Source organism: Centroberyx affinis, unplaced genomic scaffold (genome assembly GCF_046629955.1).
Source record: "Centroberyx affinis isolate AG114_WGS23_722 - 3 ecotype Tasmania unplaced genomic scaffold, CSIRO-AGI_Caff_v1 ptg000893l_1, whole genome shotgun sequence".
Classification (NCBI taxonomy): Eukaryota; Metazoa; Chordata; class Actinopteri; order Beryciformes; family Berycidae; genus Centroberyx; species Centroberyx affinis.
This window is the reverse complement of record NW_027279481.1, coordinates 228,262-234,288: the sequence shown is the minus strand read 5'-3', so window position 1 is coordinate 234,288 and position 6,027 is coordinate 228,262.

Genomic DNA, 6,027 nt, shown 5'->3' with positions numbered 1-6,027 from the left:
TATAGGATGGTAGCTTCGAAATGCAGCAGGGCTGTAAACCTAAAACAATGGCCCTGCTGTGTATGTTGGACGACATATACGATGTCTGCTTTGTTCAAACATCCTCGGCAATAAGCAGTAGTCAATATGCAACCGCCAGAACTAAACCATCAAGATATTCAGTCACTGTATATACCGGAAAACGCATGTGCACATTTGTCTATTGTTAAACATAAAAGGCAGAAAATATGAAATGTTATCAACACAGTGCAGAAAGAAAGAGAGAGAGAAAGAGAGAGAAAGAGAGAGAAAGAGAGAGAGGGGGAGGGAGAGAGAGAGAGAGAGAGAGAGAGAGAGAGAGAGAGATGGGGGGACCTATTGACATATCTGCCCTTCAGCAGGAAAGGCTACAGACATGACAGGTTGGTTAGAAATGCACTGCATGTATAAACAACACACCACCTAAACTCGTCTCCTCTCTTTCTCTCTGATCTCTTCTCATCTCATTCTGTCCGCATTGGCTTCAACCCTATTGTCTCTTGTCCTGTCGATTTTTTTTTTTTTGGTTTGTTTGTTTGTTTGTGAATTTCTGCATCTTAATAAAATGCAGAAGGGATTTGGGGAGGTAATAAATAAATTCCAAATAGATTTTTTTTTAAAAGAGAGAAATCACTGTGTAAGACAATAGAATCTGATTTTTCTCTCCCTGTTTAACTGCAGCCTTGTGGCAGGTGCTGGTAGGCTAGACCAGACCAGGCCAGACTAGACTAGACTAGGCTCCATCTGGTGTTGAGGGCCTCCTCCTGATGGTGGAGAGGGCCCAGACAGACACATATTAATGTGGGAAAACCGACGTCTAGCTTGCCTCTCAGACACTCAGCAGACTGCATTACAATCTCAAAGGACTCTCCCTATATCCTTCATTTATTACCCCTCAGCAATGCATGAATTTCTACTGCGACAGGGCGAAGGCTGGGTGGGTGGTGCTGTTGGTACGGCGCCTTAGGTCTCAAATCAGTTTAGTCATAGCGCATTCGCCATTGTCAAATCATATGGTAGTGTATTATAAATGCATTGCCTTAATATCTCTGTCATTACGCACCCTCCCCAGGATACAATGCATACACATTTACAAAATGCTGCACGCATGTCTCCAAATATAGTATTGAGAACAGCTATTTTTCAAGTATAGTTAATATTGCAGAGGGTTACATCAAATGAATCTGTTTATCAAATCACATTACTGTCTATACAAGGACCCCATGGGACGCTCCAGCTGAAAACAATACAACTGTGTTTCTATTAGAAATGTATTGTCTAAAAGCTACACCACCATGTACTGGATTATGTCACATTGAAACAGAGACATGGGCGCAGTTTTCTCCATGCTCAGTAAACCTAATAAAAGTCTGACTGGCTCATACTGTTAGACTGAATTCATCACCGTTATCGTCATCATCATTACAGCTGAAGACAACAGAGGTTTGTACTGTTACATTACACACACAAACACGTCACACACACGTTCCAATAAACATACATATGGCACCCTGTAGCCATTAACTATTACACACTATTACATACTAGCTAGCTTCAAGCTAGCTCCTTCTCCAGTGAAACAGTTGCCCTGGTCCTACTGTAGCTAGCTGTGACGCAGTAAGCCTGGGCCTATGGTACACCCTGCTCTGTGCCACTACACACTCACTCTCCCCACTAAGCGCAGAGTCGAGCCACCACAGAACAGCAGCTACAGCTTTAGCAGCACGGCATTGGCTTGTTTAAAATTCAACAGGCTCCACCATAGAGTAAATCCCATCTCCCAGCCAGTGTTAGAGCAGAATGGAGCTACTCTACGGCTACGCTGACCTGGACGGAGCGGGGAAGGAACGGATGACGTCCAGCCCAAACAGCCTCACATAATAGACCTGGAAATCAGCCCAATCTCTGGCCACCCAGCCGACTCTGCATCCTCTTATCTCGCCCCTAAAATCTCTGCTTGGCCTGTCAGATCAGCACCGGAGCAGCCTGTGACGGGCCTGCAGGAACAGACCTGTCATTGATAGGTGTCTGCACAAGTGTGTGTGCGCACATGTGACGTGTATGTGTGTGTGTGTGTATTTGCATGATACAGTCCCAATCTATTATGGCAATCTTTAATCAGACAAAGAACTGTAAGTGACAGTAGCTAGCCTGTAAAAAGTTATATGGCCTTAAGAGACCTGTGCTACCAAGTTACTATTCATCAAGTTTGCCTGGACTTTAAACTGACATAATAACACCTTTCAATATGGTTTCACCCTGTAAACTATAGCTGTGTAAACTGTGTATCAATAGATGAAGCTAAACAATTAATGTACTAGTTTGTTACAATGTGAATAGGAAACATAGTGTGTATGCTTTCCCCTGTGTGCGATGCTCCCACAGGCCTTCAGCCCAGCAGTGTGAGCCGTCGTTTTGTTCTGTCTTTCTTGTGCATGAGGCCCAGAGCCTTTGTTAATAAGGGCATCAATCAAGCTAAGGCCAGGGATATAAGATGATCCCTTTGACAAACACCTACTGAATCACAATATTGTCTTCCTCACCAGTTCATAACCTGTGACGCATTGCTTTGATAACCTACGATGCATTATCATGATCTTCGGCGTACCGAACCAGCTCTAAAAAGCCCAGAGAATGCACCTGATGGCAGCACCACTTGCCATCTCATCAAACAGCAGCGCAGTATGGTGACAAATACAACAATGACCGCATACCTCTCTAGGCAGAAATAAACAGCAAGTTTTTATGCAGTGTGACAATCTATAATACAGTTCCCACCATCAACTTTTTGGAGAGAGAGAGCGCAGCAGCCATGCATTTGTATTGCTCCCTGAAATGATGGCAGGCAGAGCAGCTTGCCAACACACATAAAAGCCTGCCATGGGTGCATTAGCTTTGATTGTTATAGCCCTTTTCCATATTACTAGATAGATACAGCAAGGGATATGGGGGCTACTGGTGGAACACGTGACTCACAGGAGCCGTCCAATCAGATGAAGCAGCTCTTTCTCCAGCTCCTAACCGTGTTCATCTCAACTCCAGGTCATCCACCTTCATCAAATAACACAATTAATGGGAAAACATATGCAACATGCAAGTTAGAAGACACTGTCTGTCTCGTGAAAGGCAGTTTTCTCCCATCAGACAAGGGAAACAGCACCAGCAGATTCCGGGTACCACTGCCGCGTCCCCCTCCTCCTCCTCCTCCTCCTCCTCCTTCTCATCATCATCATCATCATCACTCTATGTGAATGGAGCCTGTCTCCGGTTGCTACGACTCTAACTACTGTCACTCCGCGCATCTCGCATGAAAGAAATCCCGGGCTATAAATCCGCTTTTGGTGGCATTTCCATCTACACGTCCAAGGAAGGAAGGAGGCGTTTCGCGGTGCGATGAACGGACGCTGCCGGGCTTCCAGTCCTCCGTACGGGCTGCCTCCTCTTCCTCCGGCAGCCCCTCGGTCCGGTTCCGGCTCGCTCCATCGTGAAGTCTGCAGAATTAGTTTATACATTCGGTTCTCTAGCTTTATGATATTACATAAACTCATACAGCTAGATAACCAAAGAGAAAAACTAACCCACGTCTCTTAAAGGGGCCGCCGCCGCCGATGCTGCTTCTGTTGTGGTCACATGGAGCCATTGCATTCCGCCTGCATGCACACGCCTCTCTCTCTCTCTCTCTCTCTCTCTCTCTCTCTCTCTCTCTCTCGCTCGCTCGCTCGCTCTCTCTCTCTCTCTCTCTCTCTCCCCATCCATCCATCCATCCATCCATCTATCTATGTATCTATCTCTCACATGCATGCACATACATGGCCAGGTTGATATAGCTTAGGTAATACCCTATTTTATTACAACCTATACGCATAAGGATACACAGTGACAAGACGAATCGCAGCACCACGCAGTTCTTGTCTTTTATATAACACGAGCTCAAACTGCTTTGAAATTGCTCAAAGAGGCACCGGCAGTGATGTAGTGGTAGGTCTAAATAAAAACGTGGGCAAAGTATGACCTCCATCACTATGAGACCATCACGAGGTAAACAACCACCAATAAAAAACAAGTGTATTTTCATTAAGCGTTAACATGTGCTTAAACATGTGCCCCCTTAAAATACTATCCTCGTACAACGTAGGCCAAATCAATTTGATACTACATAGCCTACTATGATGTATAGGTTACTAGCCTATGAATTCACGCCATAAGGATTTATGTCAGCCTTAAAAGATGGGCAATTTCTATTCTGCAGAAATATGGGTGAACTGAGTTTAGGTGGGTTTACCCTCCACTACAAGCCTGGGTCCTGACGAGCACCCACTGGGTGAAGTCACCCAGCAGCAGCAGGGTGATGACACATTCCACTGTCATCAATGACAGGGGGATGTGTCATTAGCAGGCCCTTAGACTACCTTCTGCAAAGAATACTCCACAAATAACCTTAACTCACAGTTAATATACATTTACCTCCACATAGAAGCCAAATAATGTCCATTTTGAGCTCGATTGACCGAGTGATAATAAAACTCAAAAGATAAGAGACGATTTGATACTTCCACCGTTTCCATAAAAGAGCACAATGATAGGCCCGCACAAACAACCGGCAGGCAGCCTTATTGTTGTTTTAAATGCCAACTCACATCGACCCATTTCAGACCATAGACCATAGTTTGAGTTGAGTGAATTAATCCATGAATTGTTTGAAAGCATGACAAACTACCAAAACATGAGCTGCGGTCTATAGTGTACAGTATAAGGGCTTCCAGCTAAATGTCAACAGCATGGTCTGGTGGAACAAGTCCAGCCTCAGAAGATGTCACTGTAAACTTGAGCAGTTAGTGACATGCTGACAATTTGAAGCAGGACTTTTTCATTAGACTTCATTAGCCTATGCTGCACAAACATGCATTTTTAGACCAGCTCTAATGCGGTAAGATTTTAAAAAAAAACAAAAAAAAAAACACGCCAAGTTAGAATAAACCTAAAAGTATTCTGACATCTGAATATGTCTAATATGTTAAGTGGTTTCATTCAGATAACTGATGTGGAGCTCACGTGCTCACAACTATTCCATTAAAGGTGAACTAACAATTAATTAAACTGCAACGCATTCTTTCTTTAAAGAATTGTCTTGTTAAATGTTAACAAAGCCCATTTGAATTGAGAATAAAACAATATACTCACTCACTCGGTCGTCTATTTTGAGAGAGCACTCTCCATATTCGGACACAGTCAGGCTGTGCCTCATTATCAAATGACACAAAATAAGGTTATTAAAATCCACCAGGCCTTGAAGCTCTAAAAACGAACCAGCCCGTGATATTCTTCTGAGACTCGGTCCGTGATGGGAGCCTCTCTCCCCGGCTGCGTGTCAGTGCTCCCTGTCTTCACCATGTGGGATGCCGGCACATTGAAAAGACAAAGCCTTTTACGCACACCGTCTCCGTTGTATCGTGGAGGGATAATGGAGGAATAACGTCCGTTGCAGGTTGTCAAAAAACTGCAGCAAACACCGAGCGCTTGAAATACACAAAACGAGAGCGGGGAGAAAGCGACGCGACTGTCAGCGTATCATGTGGGGTGCAGGAGGAGGCGGAGGGCCGCCCGGGGGCCTCCGGGTCAGACTGCCAGGAGAGGTGTGGTGTCCCCAGCATTAGGCATGCTTATTGGCACACACACGGATGAGCACAGTCTGGATACAGAGTGGACACGCAGAGTAGACACAGCGTAGACACACAGAATAGAGACACCGAGTGACCAAGCGCACTGCAATGGCCCCATAATTCCCCAAAAAAGCACAAAACCCCGAGCGTCCCAGCATCACAACAACATCAACATCAATATGAAGGATAGGCTTTGCCAGGGAATCCAACCTGAACACCGCCAGTGAATAGCTACCGCCTGTTTAAATGTTTGTTGGATCTCAAACTGGGGTCCGGGGACCCCCCAAGGGTCACAGAGGGGGTTCCAAGGCTCCTCCAGCAAACTGAGGAATAGTTTCACTATAATCCA